This window comes from Salmo salar, chromosome ssa03 (assembly GCF_905237065.1).
Source record: "Salmo salar chromosome ssa03, Ssal_v3.1, whole genome shotgun sequence".
Lineage (NCBI taxonomy): Eukaryota > Metazoa > Chordata > Actinopteri > Salmoniformes > Salmonidae > Salmo > Salmo salar.
Window position 1 is genome coordinate 25,357,174 of NC_059444.1, and position 22,268 is coordinate 25,379,441.

General features: G+C 42.5%; 1 long non-coding RNA gene across 1 annotated transcript; it reads left to right on the forward strand.

Moving 5' to 3' along the window:
• Window positions 1-12,090: 12,090 nt before the first annotated feature.
• LOC106599605 (uncharacterized) lies at window positions 12,091-19,548 on the forward strand. The gene is made up of 3 exons (XR_001327510.2): window positions 12,091-12,140; window positions 12,347-12,414; window positions 18,723-19,548. It is a non-coding gene; the product is annotated as an uncharacterized lncRNA (long non-coding RNA).
• Window positions 19,549-22,268: the final 2,720 nt, after the last annotated feature.

Sequence of the window (22,268 nt, forward strand, 5' to 3'; positions counted from 1 at the left end):
AAAAACAATACATACCTTGGCCTAAACATCGGCGCCACAGGTAACTTCCACAAAGCTGTGAACGAGCTGAGAGACAAGGCAAGAAGAGCCTTCTATGCCATAAAAAGGAACATAAAATTCGACATACCAATTAGGATCTGGCTAAAAATACTTGAATCAGTTATAGAACCCATTGCCCTTTATGGTTGTGAGGCCTGGGGTCCGCTCACCAACTAAGAATTCACAAAATGGGACAAACACCAAATTGAGACTGCATGTAGAGTTATGCAAAAATATCCTCTGTGTACAACGTAAAACACCAAATAATGCATGCAGAGCAGTACTAGGCCGATACTTGCTAATTATCAAAATCCAGAAAATAGACGTTCAATTCTACAACCACCTAAAAGGAAGCAAATCCCAAACCTTACATAACAAAGCCATCACCTACTGAGCAGTGAACCTGGAGAAGAGTCCCCTAAGCAAGCTGGTCCTGGGGCTCTGTTCACAAACACAAACAGACCCCACAGAGCCCAAGGACAGCAACACAATTAGATCCAACCAAATCATGAGAAAACAAAAAGATAATTACTTGACACATTGGAAAGATTTAACAAAAACAACTGAGCAACCTAGAATGCTATTTGGCCCTAAACAGAGAGTACACAGTAGCAGAATACCTGACCACTGTGACTGACCCAAACTTAAGGAAAGCTTTGACTATGTACAGACCCAGTGAGCATAGCCTTGCCATTGAGAAAGGCTGCCGTAGGCTGGCTATGTGCACACTGCCCACAAAATAAGGTGGAAACTGAGCTGCACTTCCTAACCTCCTGCCAAATGTATGACCATATCAGAGACACATATTTCCCTCAGATTACACAGATCCACAAAGAATTCGAAAACAAACCCAATTTTGATGAACTCCTGTATCTACTGGGTGAAAAACCACAGTGTTCCATCACAGCAGCAAGATTTGTGACCTGTTGCCACAAGAAAAGGGCAACCAGTGAAGAACAAACACCATTGTAAATACAAGCCATATATGTTTATTTATTTTCCTTTTTGTACTTTAACCATTTGCACATCGTTACAACACTGTATATAGACATAATATGACATTTGAAATGTCATTATTCTTTTGGAATTTATGTGAGTGTAATGTTTACTGTTAATTATTATTGTTTATTTCACTTTTGTTTATTATCTACTTCACTTGCTTTGGCAATGTTAACATATGTTTCCCATGCCAATAAAGCTCTTGAATTGAAATTGAATTGAGAGACAGAGAGAGCTCCGCACTGATAGAGGATGGGTAGGAGAGATCCTGCAGTTTCTATATGTTTCCTGACTAATGGGCATGTCTATATGTAATACTTCTATGCTGTAGTATAAAACTCATCATCTAGAGCAGGGATGGGCAACTTTGATTGGGGTAGGGGCCACGAAAAATCTGAACTCATTATGAGGGGCCACGAAAAATCTGAACTCATCATGAGGGGCCACAGTTGCTCGCAGGTTTGCGAGCAAAATATTTTAGGGCCCCCCCCCTCTTGACAGTAGAGATAATTAGTTTTAGTTTTAGTGTCATTTAGTGTCAATTCTACACATTTTGCCATGGGGTGGAGAGGAAGATTAGCTGTTTTACAGCACATTTTCTGCAATTCTACACATTTTGCCATAGGGTGGAGAGAAATGTTTGCAGTTTTTAATATGATATCTGAGTGAGACTGACTATCAAAATCAATGGGGGCCCCAGCCGGTGATTCGACCATGATAACAAGTTTAGATTGCTGGCTGCTAAACAAATTTGGCAATCTTAAAAGATTTAGCTGACATGGTCTAATTGACTGACATAACAAGAGAAAAACTGCTGATGCACAATCAAACTTTGAAATTACTCCTTGTGTATTCCACTATTAAAAAAAAGTAGAATACTAGTAGAATAGTAGAATACAATAAAAACACTGGGGGGGGGATGTTGATCCGAGGGCCTTCAAAAGTAGCCCATCTCTGATCTAGAGTTAAAATAAATAGTTGAGGGAAGAAGTGAAATCAGCAGGAAAGCAGTTGTGATTTGTCTAAGAATGAGCAGGGACATTGATAGGAGCTGATAGCTGCTACTGAGAATCAAAGTGGAGAGGAGATGAGGGAAATATGAGCAGTCCCTGCCCTGCCCAGTGTGGAGGGATGAGCCCAAAGACAGAGACAGAGCCAGAGCCAGGCTAACAGATCTTTGATCCGTGAGTAAAATCTGTCAACAGGACTCAGCTCCCCTGCCCACAGCCCCATGGATCACAACCTGCTAGCTAACACTACTGACTGAACACATCCCTATGGATCGTAATGTGGCAGCTCATAGCTAACCCTACAGTCTGAACACAGCCCTATGGATCGTAATGTGGCAGCTCATAGCTAACCCTACAGTCTGACCACAGCCCTATGGATCGTAATGTGGCAGCTCATAGCTAACCCTACAGTCTGAACACAGCCCTATGGATCGTAATGTGGCAGCTCATAGCTAACCCTACAGTCTGACCACAGCCCTATGGATCGTAATGTGGCAGCTCATAACTAACCCTACAGTCTGAACACAGCCCTATGGATCGTAATGTGGCAGCTCATAGCTAACACTACAGTCTGAACACAGCCCTATGGATCGTAATGTGGCAGCTCATAGCTAACCCTACAGTCTGAACACAACACAGCCCAGTAGATCACAATGTGGCAATTCCTGACAACACTCCACTCTGCACAGGCCGGTTCCAATTTGCTCCTTACCCCTCTGCCTTGGCCCTAACCTTTCGATGTTTGCAGATCTGAAGGGTCTGGATCGGTATAAGCAATTCAGTGGTGGAGCTTCCACCATACAGATCTGCAAACATTGAAGGGTTAAGATCAATGTAGAGGGTTAAGGAGAGAAGTTGATAAACTACCATGAAACTCAGGAGGTACATGCACTGTATAACTAGATAGGTAAGTAGATGCAACTCCTACTTTGAAAGGAAACACAATTATTCCGCCCATGGAGCAGCGAATGTCTCAGTACTTGTTATCCAGTGCTTGTGTTGTGTGAATCATCCTCTGATGACCATCCTTTCAAATAGCTCCTGCCACACAGAGCACTCACACCATTTGGGCATTGTTTGGAGAAACCATAGAGATCCTATTCAATTACTAGTATTGTAATTCCTAATTCTATGGGAGAAACCCACTGAAATTCTCCATCTACCGTCTACTATTTCTCCCATTGCAAGTGGGCCTGTCGAAAGCCATTTTAGACTGTAAGCACCTACCCTCCTTTATGCATGGCTGTTAGGACCTGGGCATAGTGTTGGTTGAAAGCCAAAGCAGTGTGCTTGTGCGAGAGAGAGGTCCTTGAATAATACTCCACATACAAAGAATACTTTTACATAATACAGCGCCTCTATCACAAACTATTGTTGTTACTATTGGGCTAGCAACATATGAATTGACCTTGCTTTATTTGGCAAACAGCCTCCAATTTGTCCCGTTCTGGATCCTCTACAGTGACAGCTAGTCGCCATGGCACCTGCTATGGCCTCCTGCCAATTCGTTGTACGTCTGGTAGGTGACATCATTGTGTCACACGCTGTCTTAGAGACTCAGTAACAGGGCACTGGGCACAGCAGACTCTGAACATGTCAACAAGACTGAATATGTCACCCACTTCAACAAAGAAGGCTCTCTTTCTATCGCAAATCGAAGGGCAATCAACCTCCCCCTCATCTCCATTGGAGATGGGAGGCAGTGCAGGGACTTCAATGCAGTGTGTGTAGCGGATATGGCAGGGAGTGAAGTGTGTGTAGCGGATATGGCAGGGAGTGAAGTGTGTGTAGCGGATATGGCAGGGAGTGAAGTGTGTGTAGCGGATATGGCAGGGAGTGCAGGGAGTGTAGCGGATATGGCAGGGAGTGCAGTCTGTGTAGCGGATATGGCAGGGAGTGCAGGGAGTGCAGGGGATATGGAAGGGAGTGCAGGGGATATGGAAGGGAGTGCAGGGAGTGTAGTGGATATGGCAGGGAGTGCAGTCTGTGTAGTGGATATGGCAGGGATTGCAGGGAGTGTAGCGGATATGGCAGGGAGTGCAGGGGATATGGCAGGGAGTGCAGTGTGTGTAGCGGATATGGCAGGGTGTGTAGCGGATATGGCAGGGAGTGCAGGGAGTGTAGCGGATATGGCAGGGAGTGCAGGGAGTGTAGCGGATATGGGAGGGAGTGCAGGGAGTCTAGCGGATATGGCAGGGAGTGCAGGGAGTGTAGCGGTTATGTGCAGGTAGTGCACGGAGTTTAGCGGATATGGCAGGGAGTGTAGGGTGTGTAGCGGATATGGCAGGGAGTGTAGGGTGTGTAGCGGATATGGCAGGGAGTGTAGGGTGTGTAGCGGATATGGCAGGGAGTGCAGGGAGTGTAGCGGATATGGCAGGGAGTGCAGGGAGTCTAGCGGATATGGCAGGGAGTGCAGGGAGTGTAGCGTTTATGGCAGGGAGTGCAGGGAGTGTAGCGGATATGGCAGGGAGTGTAGGGTGTGTAGCGGATATGGCAGGGAGTGTAGGGTGTGTAGCGGATATGGCAGGGAGTGTAGGGGATATGGCAGGGAGTGCAGGGAGTGTAGCGGATATGGCAGGGAGTGTAGGGGATATGGCAGGGAGTGCAGGGAGTGTAGCGGATATGGCAGGGAGTGTAGGGGATATGGCAGGGAGTGCAGTGTGTGTAGCGGATATGGCAGGGAGTGTAGGGGATATGGCAGGGAGTGCAGTGTGTGTAGCGGATATGGCAGGGAGTGCAGTCTGTGTAGCGGATATGGCAGGGAGTGTAGGGTGTGTAGCGGATATGGCAGGGAGTGCAGGGGATATGGCAGGGAATGCAGGGAGTGTAGCGGATATGGCAGGGAGTGCAGCGGATATGGCAGGAAGTGCTGCCGTGTGTGTAGCGGCGCTGTCAGAGCTCAGGGGCTATGCATGGCTGGTAGATTATGAGTCACCGCAGAGCAGAGCAGAGCAGAGAGAGAGAGAGAGAGAGAGAGAGGCTGCTTTGTGTGACAACTATTTCTCCGTCCATTAACAAGCATAGAAATAATTACCCCCCTTTCAAATGTGTCTGAATAATTTGCTCAATAACACTCTCAATGTAGACAAGCACTTCCCCCATTGCAGAACTCAATGGATGAAGAGGGTGGTTTTTGGGGAAGTTGTGTATGTAGGGAGAAAGGAAACAGGGCCTGTGACAGAGGACATTCTTTGCAAAGTTTCTTGAGCGGGGCTAAACGGGTGTATGTATGTATGTGTGTGTGTGTGTGGGGGGGGGGCTGTGTGCATGACTCTCCTTGTCCCAGTCTGTAATGTTTTAAGATGACTACCATCATTCCTGCTCCCAAGAACTCTAAGGCGCCATGCCACAATGACTACCGCCCTGTAGCACTCTGTAATCTGTAATCATGGAGTGCTTTGAGAGGCTGGTTATGGCATACATCAACTCCATCATCCCAGACACCCTAGACCCACTCCAATTTGCATACCGCCCCAACAGATCCATATAAGACGCAATCTCTATTGCACTCCACACTGCCCACACCCACCAAAATAAGAGGAATACCCATGTGAGAATGCTGTTCATTGACTACAGCTCGGCGTTCAACACCATTGTCCCTTCCAAACTCATCATCAAGCTTAGGACACTAGAACTGAACACCTCCCTGCAACTGGGTCCTGGACTTCCTGACGGGCCGACACCAGGTTTTGAGGGTAGGCTACGCCATGCTGACCCTCAACACGGCGGTTCCAAAGGGGCGTGTGCATAGTCCAAACCAGGAATTTAAATGGCCCACACACACACAGTCCTGAAGAAGTGCCTCTTCCACTCAGGAGCTTGAAAAGGTTTGGCATGGGCCCTCAGATCCTCAAAAATGTCTACAGCTGTACCACTGAGAGCATCTTGACTGGCTGCATCACTGCTTGGTATGTCAATAGCACTGCCCTCGATCACATGGCACTACAGAGGGTGGTGCAGACAGACCAGTATAGCACTGGGGTCGAGCTCCCTGCCATCCAGGACCTCTATATCAGGAAAGGAAGGTCCGGAAAATCATTAAAGACTCCAACCACCCAAGCCATAGACTGTTCTCTCTGCTTCCGCACGGCAAATGGTACCGGTGCATCAAGTCTGACACAAACAGGCTCCTTAAAAGCTATCCCCAAGCCATAAGACTGCCAAATAGTTAACTAAATAGCTATATCTCTAAATAGCTAATAGACTATCTGAGTTGGCCCTTGTATATTATAGAATTATTATTTTTGCACTGTCTCTATGCTCACTCACAGGGCCCTACACACTCACACACACATAATATGCACAAACATTTACAGTGGGGGAAAAAAGTATTTGATCCCCTGCTGATTTTGTACGTTTGCCCACTTACAAAGAAATGATCAGTCTATAATTTTAATAGTAGGTTTATTTGAACAGTGAGAGACAGAATAACAACAACAAAAATCCAGAAAAAACGCATGTCAAAAATGTTATAAAATTATTAGCATTTTAATATATCTATATCTACCTGTATCCCTGCACATTGTAAATATGGTACTAGAACTGACCCTGTATGTAGAATGCTTACTTAATCGTGTTCTTCTTAATACTTCTTTTTTATTTTTATATCTTGTGTGTTTTTGTCCTACCTTGTTATTTTTAGTATTACATTGTTATTGATTACTGTACTGTTGGGTTTAGAGCTTGCAAGAAAAGCATTTCACAGGACTTGACATTGAAACTTGAAACTTGACTTTGTGTGTCTCGTCCAAATAGAAAAATACTATAGTACACTATGGTCTAAATACTGTAGTATTACTGTATTTATATACTATTTTTCTTTACATGACTATAGTATGTTCGGGCGAGCAGAGATGAGTAATAAAAGTAACTTTACTCAAAATTACCAAATAGATGTAGAAATACCAAGCCCACACAAAAGGACCAAAATACATAAAACAAACACGCACAAAAATCATGGGGAAAACAGAGGGTTAAATAATGAACATGTAATTGGTGAATTGAAACCAGGTGTGTAAAACAAAGACAAAACAAATGGAAAATGAAAAGTGGATCGGCGATGGCTAGAAGGCTGGTGACGTCGACCGCCGAACGCCGCCCGAACAAGGAGAGAGACCGACTTCGGCGGAAGACGTGACAACTTTAGTATTTACTGTAGTCTTTGCGGACATGACTGTAGTATTCACTGTAGTGTTTTTGTGGAATTTACTGTAGTATTCACTGTAGTGTTATTGCGGACATTACTTTATTTTCCTTTAGTATTTACTGTAATGTTTTTGCAGAGAAGACTATAGTATACAATAGTATTCACTGTAGTGTTTTTGTGGACACGACTGTAATATACTATAGTATTCACTGCAGTGTTTTTGCAGACATGACTGTAGTATACAATAGTATTCACTGTAGTGTTTTTGTGGACACGACTGTGGTATACTAAAGTATTCACTGTAGTGTTTTGTGGAATTTACTGTAGATTTCACTATAGTGATTTGCAGACATGACTGTAGTATACTGCAGTATTTACTGTAGTATTTTTGTGTACATGACTATAGTATATTGTAGTATTTACTGTAGTGTTTTTGCAGACATGACTGTAGTATATTGTAGTGACACCTACCGACTAGGGTTAGCTAAAATGGCACAACTACCAGACTACACCAGTTACTGTTTAATGAGGGGAACACATCAACCAGAACATAAGACGCTACACCAGTTACTGTTTAATGAGGGGAACACATCAACCAGAACATAAGACGCTACACCAGTTACTGTTTAATGAGGGGAACACATCAACCAGAACATAAGACGCACAGGTTGGTGACAGGCCAGCTATTGAGTTGGGTCAACAGTTCTGAGCAACAGACCAGACAACACCTTAGCAAAAATGTAAAAAGTGTATTACAACTGTAACTTATAAATGTTAGACAGGTTCTAGGCCCAATAAAAGGAAACAGTATAGCGGCAGATATAAAGAACAAGCTAAGTTTATTAAAGCTTATAGGATTAGGTTTGCTTGTTTGACACTGATAAACACATATGAAGAGTACACCAACATGACTTAGCTCTATTACTTCCACTAGATAGCTTCCAACAGTGCTTTCACAAAGATTCAACTGAATAAATAAGCCTGCTTGGCTTCGGCCTGCCATGCCACATGCTATTGCACCCCCTTTCTGGCCATTCATTTTTAACTGCTGTTATGTTTATGCACAGCTTTAGCCATTTACATGCTCATTGCATTTGTCATTGTTTATGTTCACTATAGTACACTATGGTCTAAATACTGTAGTATTACTGTATTTATATACTATAGTATTCCCTGTAGTGTTTTTGCAGACTTTACTTTTGTAATGGTCTGGGTGTAGCTGGTGCAGAGGAGTCAGGCGCAGGACAGCAGAGATGAGTAATAAAAGTAACTTTACTCAAAATTACCAAATAGATGTAGAAATACCAAGCCCACACAAAAGGACCAAAATACATAAAACAAACACGCACAAAAATCATGGGGAAAACAGAGGGTTAAATAATGAACATGTAATTGGGGAATTGAAAATAGGTGTGTAAAACAAAGACAAAACAAATGGAAAATGAAAAGTGGATCGGCGATGGCTAGAAGGCTGGTGACGTCAACTGCCGAACGCCGCCCGAACAAGGAGAGAGACCGACTTTGGCGGAAGTCGTGACAACTTTAGTATTTACTGTAGTCTTTGCGGACATGACTGTAGTATACTATAGTATTCACTGTAGTGTTTTTGTGGACTTTACTGTAGTATTCACTGTAGTGTTATTGCGGACATTACTTTATTTTCCTTTAGTATTTACTGTAATGTTTTTGCAGAGAAGACTATAGTATACAATAGTATTCACTGTAGTGTTTTTGTGGACACGACTGTAATATACTATAGTATTCACTGCAGTGTTTTTGCAGACATGACTGTAGTATACAATAGTATTCACTGTAGTGTTTTTGTGGACACGACTGTGGTATACTAAAGTATTCACTGTAGTGTTTTGTGGAAGTTACTGTAGATTTCACTATAGTGATTTGCAGACATGACTGTAGTATACTGCAGTATTTACTGTAGTATTTTTGTGTACATGACTATAGTATATTGTAGTATTTACTGTAGTGTTTTTGCAGACATGACTGTAGTATATTGTAGTGACACCTACCGACTAGGGTTAGCTAAAATGGCACAACTACCAGACTACACCAGTTACTGTTCAATGAGGGGAACACATCAACCAGAACATAAGACGCTACACCAGTTACTGTTTAATGAGGGGAACACATCAACCAGAACATAAGACGCTACACCAGTTACTGTTTAATGAGGGGAACACATCAACCAGAACATAAGACGCTACACCAGTTACTGTTTAATGAGGGGAACACATCAACCAGAACATAAGACGCTACACCAGTTACTGTTTAATGAGGGGAACACATCAACCAGAACATAAGACGCTACACCAGTTACTGTTTAATGAGGGGAACACATCAACCAGAACATAAGACTCTACACCAGTTACTGTTTAATGAGGGGAACACATCAACCAGAACATAAGACGCTACACCAGTTACTGTTTAATGAGGGGAACACATCAACCAGAACATAAGACGCTACACCAGTTACTGTTTAATGAGGGGAACACATCAACCAGAACATAAGACACACAGGTTGGTGACAGGCCAGCTATTGAGTTGGGTCAACAGTTCTGAGCAACAGACCAGACAACACCTTAGCAAAAATGTAAAAAGTGTATTACAACTGTAACTTATAAATGTTAGACAGGTTCTAGGCCCAATAAAAGGAAACAGTATAGCGGCAGATATAAAGAACAAGCTAAGTTTATTAAAGCTTATAGGATTAGGTTTGCTTGTTTGACACTGATAAACACATATGAAGAGTACACTGATAAACACATATGAAGAGTACACCAACATGACTTAGCTCTATTACTTCCACTAGATAGCTTCCAACAGTGCTTTCACAAAGATTCAACTGAATAAATAAGCCTGCTTGGCTTCGGCCTGCCATGCCACATGCTATTGCACCCCCTTTCTGGCCATTCATTTTTAACTGCTGTTATGTTTATGCACAGCTTTAGCCATTTACATGCTCATTGCATTTGCCATTGTTTATGTTCACTATAGTACACTATGGTCTAAATACTGTAGTATTACTGTATTTATATACTATAGTATTCCCTGTAGTGTTTTTGCAGACTTTACTTTTGTAATGGTCTGGGTGTAGCTGGTGCAGAGGAGTCAGGCGCAGGACAGCAGAGATGAGTAATAAAAGTAACTTTACTCAAAATTACCAAATACATGTAGAAATACCAAGCCCACACAAAAGGACCAAAATACATAAAACAAACACACACAAAAATCATGGGGAAAACAGAGGGTTAAATAATGAACATGTAATTGGGGAATTGAAAATAGGTGTGTAAAACAAAGACAAAACAAATGGAAAATGAAAAGTGGATCGGCGATGGCTAGAAGGCTGGTGACGTCGACCGCCGAACGCCGCCCGAACAAGGAGAGAGACCGACTTCGGCGGAAGTCGTGACAACTTTAGTATTTACTGTAGTCTTTGCGGACATGACTGTAGTATACTATAGTATTCACTGTAGTGTTTTTGTGGACTTTACTGTAGTATTCACTGTAGTGTTATTGCGGACATTACTTTATTTTCCTTTAGTATTTACTGTAATGTTTTTGCAGAGAAGACTATAGTATACAATAGTATTCACTGTAGTGTTTTTGTGGACACGACTGTAATATACTATAGTATTCACTGCAGTGTTTTTGCAGACATGACTGTAGTATACAATAGTATTCACTGTAGTGTTTTTGTGGACACGACTGTGGTATACTAAAGTATTCACTGTAGTGTTTTGTGGAATTTACTGTAGATTTCACTATAGTGATTTGCAGACATGACTGTAGTATACTGCAGTATTTACTGTAGTATTTCTGTGTACATGACTATAGTATATTGTAGTATTTACTGTAGTGTTTTTGCAGACATGACTGTAGTATATTGTAGTGACACCTACCGACTAGGGTTAGCTAAAATGGCACAACTACCAGACTACACCAGTTACTGTTTAATGAGGGGAACACATCAACCAGAACATAAGACGCTACACCAGTTACTGTTTAATGAGGGGAACACATCAACCAGAACATAAGACGCTACACCAGTTACTGTTTAATGAGGGGAACACATCAACCAGAACATAAGACACACAGGTTGGTGACAGGCCAGCTATTGAGTTGGGTCAACAGTTCTGAGCAACAGACCAGACAACACCTTAGCAAAAATGTAAAAAGTGTATTACAACTGTAACTTATAAATGTTAGACAGGTTCTAGGCCCAATAAAAGGAAACAGTATAGCGGCAGATATAAAGAACAAGCTAAGTTTATTAAAGATTATAGGATTAGGTTTGCTTGTTTGACACTGATAAACACATATGAAGAGTACACTGATAAACACATATGAAGAGTACACCAACATGACTTAGCTCTATTACTTCCACTAGATAGCTTCCAACAGTGCTTTCACAAAGATTCAACTGAATAAATAAGCCTGCTTGGCTTCGGCCTGCCATGCCACATGCTATTGCACCCCCTTTCTGGCCATTCATTTTTAACTGCTGTTATGTTTATGCACAGCTTTAGCCATTTACATGCTCATTGCATTTGTCATTGTGTATGTTCATTGTTGTTATTATTTGCACCTTTCTGTGCCTCCTTTTAGATAAACCATACTCTATACAAAGCCAAGTCTCATGTCAACAACTGTCAATCATTCCCTACCACGTATCTCCATTACTCTTAAACTGAACTGCATCTCTGCCTCTGCCAGGTCTTTAACTGGAGTCCCACAGTAGATAACCCTCACCTAAACCTCAATCAGTTACAATCTCGTAACTGAACAATATTGTGTAACAGGCTAGGAACGAAAGTTTTGACCAGTGTTTCCCTGGGCACCCTTATTGGGGAGGACATGCAGGAAATGTATAAAAGCCCCCCGTGGTCATATTCAAGTGGGAGTGTTGTACCTGGAAGGACCTTTGGGTGTGTATAGGCTGTACGGTGTTGCTGTTGCTGTTGGTTTATTTCTGTGAGCAACCATTTTGTGACCATGCTGTCTTGAGGAAATATTTGGGGTGTGGTTAATTGTTCTGAATGGTATGTGAGTTTGACCATTGAGTTTAGTCATGTGACAATATTCAAGATGTTCATTATGTAAAGCCATCGCAATAATGTCCTTTTGTTTTCAGTTGGTTTGTTTGGAGAGTCTTTGCTGGTTTGAGGTCCTGGCAGTTTATTGGCAGCGCCATCCAATAAGGTGACTATCTTTTAAGTTAAGTCATTTACATTACTTGGTCAGCGGAATCTCTGAAAGCACGGTTGTATTTCAGAAAGCTATTTAGTGGAAGTAACAGATCTAAGAAGTAATTCTGGTGTACTCTTGTTAATGTGTTATGTGTCAGACAAGCAAACCTAATCCTCTAAGCTTGTTCTTTATCTGCCTCTGTACTGGTTCCCTTTAATGGGCCTAGAACCTGTTTAATGTTACAATTGTAGTAAACATTTCAATTTTTTTTGCTAAGGTGTTCTCAGGTCCGTTGTATCAACAGTTCTGAGCAATGCAGCTCTAGGTGGCCTGTCACAAACTTGTCTTGTGTTCTGGTTGAGGTGTTCCCCTCATTAAACAGTAACTGGCATAGTCTGGTAGTTGGGCCTTTTTTTTTGCACCTGGTATAAGAGCAACAGGTTTTTCCAGGCAGTCTCCCATCCCAGTACTAACCAGGTGTTCCCAGGCAGTCTCCCATCCCAGTACTAACCAGGTGTTCCCAGGCAGTCTCCCATCCCAGTACTAACCAGGTGTTCCCAGGCAGTCTCCCATCCCAGTACTAACCAGGCGTTCCCAGGCAGTCTCCCATCCCAGTACTAACCAGGCATTCCCAGGCAGTCTCCCATCCCAGTACTAACCAGGCATGTTCAGGGTGGTATGGCCACAAGTGTATTTCCCCCCCCGAATTAGGTCCCTTGTCTCATCTCTGCAACGCCTCAATGGGCTCAGGAGAGGCGAATGTCGGGTCATGCGTCCTCCGAAACATGAGCCGTCTGGTCGCCTACTTATCACAGTGCTCGCTTAACCCGGATGTCAGCCGCACCAATGTGCCCGGATGACAACCGGAGTCCGCTTGCAGGCGCCTGGCCCTTTTACAAGGAGTCACTAGAGCACGATGAGCCAAGGAAAGCCCCACCATCCAAACCCTCCCCTATCCTGGACAGCGCTGGGCCAATTGTGCGCCGTCCTATGGGGCTCCCGATCATGGCCGGTTGTGACACAGCTGTAGTGACGCCTCAGCACTGCGGTTCAGTTCTTTTCACTGCTGCGTCACCCAGTTGTGCCAATTTAGATAACCCTAGTCGGCAGGTGGTACTGCAATATACTACAGTCGTCTGTGTAAATACGACAGTATACTACAGTCATGCCAGAAAAACACTAGTGAATACTATAGTATACAGTGGTGTAAAGTACGTTTACTTCACTACATCCCTAAAGAAAATAATGTACTTTTTACTCCATACTGTTTCCCTGACACCCAAACGTACTCATTACATTTTGAATGCTTAGCAGGGCAGGAAAATGGTCCAATTCACGCACTTATCATGAGAACTTTTGATATTGTATTAGGATCCACATTAGCTGTTGCAAAAGCAGCAGCTACTCTTCCTGGGATCCACACAACATGAAACATGACATAATACAGAACATTAATAGACAAGAACAGCTCAAGGACAGAACTACATAAAACATTTTTAAAGGCACACGTAGCCTACATAACAATACATGCACACAAACTATCTAGGTCAAATAGGGGAGAGGCCTTGTGCCGTGAGGTGTTGCTGAATCTGTTTTTTGAAGCCAGGTTTGCTGTTCATTTGAGCAATATGAGGTGGAACGGAGTTCCATGCAATAATGGCTCTATATAATACTGTACGCTTTCTTGAATTTGTTCTGGATTTGGGCAGTGTGAAAATACTCCTGGTAGAATGTCTGGTGGGGTGTGTGTGTGTCAGAGCTGTGTGTAAGTTGACTATGCAAACAATTTGGGATTTTCAACACATTCATGTTTCTTATAAAAAGAAGCGATGCAGTCAGTCTCTCCTCAACTCTTAGCCAAGAGAGACTGGCATGCATCGTGTTTATATTAGCCCTCTGATTACAATGAAGAGCAAAACGTGCCGCTCTGTTCTGGGCCAGCTGCAGCTTAACTAGGTCTTTCTTTGCAGCACAGGACTGGACAATAATCAAGATTAGACAAAACTAGAGCTTGCAGAACTTGCACTTTGGAGTGTGGTGTCAAAAAAGCAGAGCATCTCTTTATTATGGACAGACCTCTCCCCATCTTTTCAACCATTGAATCTGTATGGTTTGACCATGACAGTTTACAATCTAACATCCCTGGTCATCCCTACTACCTGATCTGGTGGAATCACTAAACACAAATGCTTCGTTTGTAAATTATATCTGGGTGTTAGTGTGCCCCTAGCTATCCAAATAAAAAAACAAGAAAATCGTGCCATCTGGTTTGCTTAATATAAAGGATTTTGAAATTATTTATACTTTTGATACTTAAGTATATTTCAAACCAAATACTTTTAGACTTTTACTCCAGTAGTATTTTCCTGGGTGACTTTTATTTTAGTCATTTTCTATTCTTTACTTTTACTCAAGTGTGACAATTGGGTACTTTTTCCGCCACTGATAGTATACTACAGTCATGTCCGCCAAAACACTATGGTGAATATTACAGTAAAGTACCAAAAGACTAGTGAATGCTAAAGTATACTAGCCATGTCCTCAAACAACACTACAGTGAATACTATAGTTTACTACATTGTCTGAAAAAACTACAGTAAATACTATAGTATACTATTCATGTCCGCAAAAACACTGCTGTGAATACGGTAGTATACTACAGTCATGTCCACAAAAACACTACAGTTAATACTATAGCACAGTATCTTGATCATAGTATTTTTTCATGTGGGTTAGCTGTAAACTTGAAACATGTTTGTTTCAACTAGGACCACAATTGACATAATTATTTTACTTTTGTGTTATTCTCGACATTGCTTAAATGTATTATATCCACATTTGTGGTTGTATTGGGTTTTGAAATAAAATAAATCAAGGGATACTACAGTCTGGAGTATAGTATACTACAAAATTATATAGTAAGCACTACACGATCGAGGGGGCACCTCAGAAAAATCCCCAACATGCGCTCCCCAAAGGCAGCACGTTCAAATCAAAGCAGCATTGACAAAGCTAGCAGCTAGCAGTAAAGCTAGCTAGCAGTCCAATCAATCTAAACATGCTAAAGTAAGCACTACGGGATCGAGAGATACTACAGTGTGTAGTATAGAATTCTCCAGTTTGCTACTACATTCTATAGCAAGAATTACACGGCCGAGGGGGATACTACTGTGTGTAGTGTAGTATTCTCCAGTATACTACAACATTCTAAAGTAAGCACTATATGATCAAGGGATAGTACAGTGTAGTATAGTTTCTCTCCAGTATACTACAAAATTCTATAGTAAGGACTACACAATTGAGGGACAGTACAGTGTGGAGTATAGGATTCTACAGTATACAGTTTACTACAGAATTCTATAGCAATACTACAGTTTACTACATAATTCTATAGTAAGTACTATATGATTATATAGTAAACTGTAGTATCTTTTTATGTGGGTCTCTGTGTGTTGTCTATGCCACAGCGGTCCACACGGAATGTGGTGTCACTAGTGCTCCAGTTAGCTAATCATCCCTGCAGTCTTCACTCACAGTGGTGTCATTACCGAGCATTCCGCATGGCTGGCCCACTAATAAACAAACTGTGAAAGACATTAAGGGAGAAATCCACATTTCTGAAATCTCTGTGGAAAATGGCTCTTGGTCATTTTAAAATAAGCTATGGACCAGTGAAGGCTTTCATATTGTCTATTATTGGACCCTTTGTGGCCATGATCATTTTCATCCTCTGTTTAGTAAACAAAACAATTTTGACTTTAATATCTTGAGTACCATGAAATGATGTTGTCTACACAACCAATGTTATGAGGTATGTGGACAATGTCAGCTCTCATTGCAGGCAGCAGGCCTTGTGATTTTCAGCAAATCGTTGCTCGTATTTTTTATTATCCAACAGATTACATTTTCCCAAAATGGATTGAGTCTATTTACACAGAACCAGGTTCTACTTTTGATTAAATCTTTCTAAAGTGAGTTTCACATGCTGGACAAGCTTCACAGGTCATTGTTCTGCAGTAGAATAGAAGTGCGAAGGCTGAAGGAGTCATTGCTACTAAGTTCAAATTCCAAATAATTAGAACTTTACAACTTTTCTACCCCCAACTTTACAGCTAACTAAAAGCCTTGCGCAAATAATGTCAAAGCTACATAAATCCATAGACAACACTGTCCTGGTTACACACACTGGTGTCTCCCTTCTCAAGACGAATCCCAAGTGTCTCAGTAAAGGTGTTATTCCAGCAGGTCAGAGGTGGTCATGTTCGTCGTCAGATCACTATTCAAAGTCCTCTGACTGGGACCAGAACGCTCGGTTTCATCACAGCTGATGGATGTGGACCTCTCTCCCCTATCTCCCAGCTAAGGTGGCTGTTTATTGTTGAAGCCCAGCTCCATTTTTCAGCCAGGCACTTTGGTTTATGTTTGTTACCGGAGGAGTCTCAACAGAGCGCAGGTCGTGAAGACGGTGCCATGAGACAGCTGGACCAAAGCCTGGCCTCTGTCTCTCTGGCCTCTGACTCTCCGTCTCACTAAGCCTGATATGAGAATTGGTGGTGGGGATTGTGGTTGGCATCAATATGATCTACCCAGAGAGCTGCATAACTGTGCCTTCCCTGCCTCTGTCTCTTCGCCTCAATCAGAGTGATGTTGGTAGGAATTACTACCCACAGAACATTATGCCAGGTTTCAATGTCAGTCTAGCTGGTTTTGTTTATGACAATGGTTACACACCACTACAAACACTACAGTATACAGGCTCACTTGAAGACCTGGCGCCTCCCCCTGCCACTGGTTGGCTTGGTTTATACCCTATGATGCACTCCCATCTCCCATCTATTCTGATTCCCTATGTTGTGCCACTGGGGACTAGCTTAAAGGAAAGACTTCCATATCAGCCATGAATTATCCATATCCCCCCTGCTCTGCTCACTCTCCTCTGCCCACTTCATTAAGTGGGGTCAGGCCGCTCTCGACCCCTGCCTACAACCAGGTTCTTGGTGTGTGCGCGTGCATGCACGCGTGCGTGGGAGTGTGTGTGTCGGTGAATGTAAGCAGTAGTGAGGGCTGTGTTGCTGTAGCCGACACACCTGCAATGTCGGCCTAATCAGTGATTTGGATACACAGTGACAGGTCATCTGGTTTGTAGGTCAGAGGTTATAGAATTCAGGAACTGATGGGCCTGTGAAGTAAACGAGTAGAAGCTGAAACCTGACCACTAAGTTAATGTGTATGTCTTTATCTACCGGCTAAAGCTATCATGTTTCCTAGCCCATATGCTCCAACCTAGGCTATGGATGAGCCAAACAAAGGCCCTGCTGCCAAGTGGTGTGACACTGAACATAGACCTAATAGCTCAACTTGTATAAGTTACATATAAACTTTGTGTGTGAGTGCGTGTGTGTGTTCTCCATGCCATATGAGCGGAGAGGGGGGAGGGTCCTCATTCAGCTAAATAGCAGGCTGAGTGATTGGCTGACTCAGGGTGTGTGTAGCAGAGTGGAGAGAGAAGGCAGGCAGACCCCGGGGGAAAACAATGAGTGTACGCAATCTCTAATTAAAAAGAGCGATGAGGGCTGACACACCTTGGCCGACTAGTGTTATCAGTCATTAGTGAGAGTGCAGCAGATTATGAGAGGCCCTGACCCTTTGCTACAGTGGATTGCCTCTCTCCCAATATACCTCTCTCTTTATCCTTCTCACCATTTAATATTACACCCCAGACCTGGGTGGATGCATGGCTGAATGAGAGGAGCTCAGAAATAATCCCCAATACTAAAATCACCAACACTAGAATTCCAAAAAGGAAAACACAGCACTACTATCCTGTTTCAGTAAATGTGTTACTACTTTCCGGTTGAGTTCTACTAGCTGGACCTACGCTACCTCCCTCATAGGTTGCCTTAGTGTCAAATGGATACCTCTGCCGATCTGGTGCAAACCATCTGGTGGTATATTCACCAAACAATGGTCTCATGTGAAACAGCTGAGGGGGGGTACCTTCATTGGGTGCAGTGGTCCAGAACACTGTGTTCAGTTAGTAACCCCCTATCACCAATGGCCATTGACAGCACCAGGCAACTCTAGCCCCTCCAGCCCCCTCCAGGACCATGTTACCCTCCATTAACAGAGTAAGGGGAGGGGGAGAGGAGAGTGGGTATGGGCAGGATGGACTATTGAGTCTGTCATGAATTCTGTATGATTTATGATCATTAATTTACTGCACTTCCAAGTGCATGATGTTTAGCGCCCCGGGTGTAGGTCAGAGGGTGAATGGATCGCTGGAGAGACCTGACGGAGGCTACGATTTCTCCCCCCTTTAGCTGTCACTACCTCGCCCAGCCCCGAGGCCCTCAGACCCCTCCTCCCTGGTGCAGGCAGAAGCGGGAGGCGGGAGCAGGAGGGGCCATGCCAGTGTGCTGCAACCCCGTCGCCCCTCATGCCCTGTCTGGCTGTGGCAGTTACCCCCACATGCAGAGCAGCTCTCTGGAATACCCTTCCCTGCCTGTCAGCTTGTATTTGCCTGTCAGCCTGGATCTGCTGTCTGCTGGTGGAGATGGAGGTGAAGGAATTAAATGCAATTTCAAAGCGTTGACAAAGTGTTTTCTTGTTCGTTGCGCTTTTGTTTTACAAAGGCCTGGTACCATTTCATTCTCAGTCTTTTGAATGGAAAGGAAGCATAGTCCTACTCCTTCACTGTATGATAATGAACTACACACGTTATAGGTATTGGATTGTTGTGGAAAGCAGGGCTAAGAATACGAGCATGAAGATAATTAGAGCCTTTGTAGATCAACTGGAACACTGAGCAGTCCTAGAGAGCTGTATAAACACAAACAAACCTCGATGCGTTCACAAGCAAATGACTTCTCTTTACAATGTTGTCTTAGGTTCAGCATTCAATGTCTAATTTAGCCAAACAAGAACCAAGGTTCTTTCTATTTGGGTGTAGATTATAAATCAGTAGTCTTGTGAATTTCAATGGAATTATAAATAGAAATGCCATTTTTGTCTCCTTTCAATTCATTTCTGTCTCAGTCTATATGTCTAAATGTTCCTTACATCACACTCAGGTTTGGTACAGCCATAGTATCATGCCAATGAAGACAGACAGGCATACACTCCCCTCCGTATTTATTTTGATGGTGACGCTACAGTACATATTTACATTTCTCTCTATACTCTAGTATTTTGGGATTGAGATCAAATGTTTTAAATGAAGCGACAGTACAGAATGTCACCTTTTATTTGAGGGTATTTTCAGATGTCTGTTTTACCGTTTAGAAATAATTAAAACACTACGTATCTAGTCCCCCTATTTGAAGAAGTCATAAGTATTTGGACAAATTCTCTTATAGTGTATTAAAGTCGCCACATCTGAAATGTGTCTCAGTCGTGAAATGGTAACAGTGGGAAGGACCTAGGTAAGCTGCAGTCTGCTTGTGTAATGTCTACACATATCAATGGCTATGGCATAGTTACTGAGGGACAAACACATTGCAAACACTGCTGCTAAAAGACATCACGTTTTGTAGTACACATCACCCTTATATTTCTTTTTTACAGTAGCTGTTTTCACATGTTGAACTTAAATTTCACATGTGAAGCCATATTTTCACATGTTAACACCACCTTTTCGCATGTGAGGATAATAAAACAAATTCACCTCATGTGAATTGCAGTTTCACATGTCAGAACTTTCACATGAGAGAACTGGTTATGCCTTTTCACACGTGAAAAACATTCACGTGTGAAAATCACTTTTGTCGTTTCACATGAGAAAAAAAACTCTGTGAAATTGAGATTTCACATGTGGAATTGCATTTTCACATGTGAGAATCATATTTGCCATTTCACATGTAAGAAAACTCAACATTTACTCAAATGTTTGTAAACAAAGTATTTATAAAGAATATAGCCTAAAAACATGCTTAAAACTATCATTTTGATATCCTGAATGGTCAGTCATTGCATCCATAGCGTAGTCTATGGATTTGTGAGTGGTTGCATTTCTCCAGCCCCATCCCTCAGCTTTTTACCAAAACTGCGATGGGGAGGACACTTTATTAATGTTTCAATGAAGGATTGCCACTTTAAACACCCCCTAATTGGACTGACTGGGCTCTACTGTAGGAGGCTGTTGACTTTAACTGGACTCTACTGTAGGAGGCTGTTGGCTTTAACTGGACTCTACTGTTGGAGGCTGTTGACCTTAACTGGACTGACGGGTCTCTACTGTTGGAGGCTGACTTTAACTGGACTGGCTGGTCTCTACTGTTGGAGGCTGTTGACTTTAACTGGACTCTACTGTAGGAGGCTGTTGGCTTTAACTGGACTGGCTGGGCTCTACTGTAGGAGGCTGTTGGCTTTAACTGGACTGGCTGTGCTCTACTGTAGGAGGCTGTTGGCTTTAACTGGACTCTGCTGTTGACTTTAACTGGAGTGACTGGTCTCTACTGTTGGAGGCTGTTGACTTTAACTGGTCTCTAATGTTGGAGGCTGTTGACTTTAACTGGTCTCTACTGTTGGAGACTGTTGACTTTAACTGGACTCTACTGTTGGAGGCTGTTGACTTTAACTGGACTGACTGGTGTCTACTGTTGGTGGCTGTTTACTTTAATAGAGTATATGGTGCAATCCTCTCTTGAGTGAGTTACTTTTGTGCCATTAACATCAAGCAAAACATCTGAAGTCGAGAACCAAATTCTTAGTACTGCAAACAAAAATAATGATATTGAAAGCCAAACATTGATTTTGCAAGGATATTTTTAAATGTAAGAGCAAATTAATTGTAAACGGATGCAAATAAAATTGTTTAAACATTTTTTTTATTATGATCACTCAATTAAATAAAAAGTCTCACTCTTTCCTGCAATTTTCCCATTATTTGGTTATGCTACCCTGGCCTTTGCTTTCGCTGTTTTTTTTTAACCAGTTACAAGTTTTGCCACATTCATTCCAGCAACATAGCACCCTGCATCTCACTGCTGGTTTGCCTTTGAAGCTAAGCAGGGTAGGTCCCTAGATGGGGTACTAGATGTAGTTAGAAATTAGAATGTGAAGAATGTACATGTGAAACTTCACGCATGTCCAAAAACCACGTGTCTGACCATGAGAACATTTCACATATAAAAATGTATTCACAGCAGTGGAGGCTGCTGAGGGGAGGGTGGCTCATAATAATGGCCAAAATGGAGAAATGGAATGGTATGAAACCATTTACCATTTCACATGTAAGAAAACTCCACATTATCTCAAATGTTTGGAAATAAAGTAATTATAAACAAACTGAAACACATGGTTTTCATGTTTTCTACTAATCCATTCACTCCATTTTACTCCCTTCCAGACATTATCATGAGCTGTCCTTCCCTCACCCGCCTCCACTGGTTCACACCATTTTACAGACACTCTTTTCCAGAGCAACTTACAGTAGTGAATGCATACATTTCATGCATTTTTTTTTGTACTGGCCCCCCGTGGGAAAGGAACCCACAACCCTGGCGTTGCACACACCATGCTGGCGTTGCAAACACCATGCTCTACCAACTGAGCCACAGGGAAGACTGTATCTATGACTGGACAAAGCCATTGATCATGTGAAACCTTTCATTCCAATGTGAAGACTCAATAGCGCATTGAAGCCAAATTAAGTCAGTTTAAGCTCCTCCAGGAAGTGACGTTGCAGGCTAGCGCAGTGCTGCCCCCTCATTGAGTAACTCAAGTTGAAGGCCGACCGGCTTACTGCAGGCTACCATTAGCAACTCAAGTATCCTTGATACTTCTTCTGTGTGTGATTTTAAATGAATTGGTTCAAGGACATACAAATGGTGTATTAGAAGCAATTATTGGTACTATGATTATCTTCA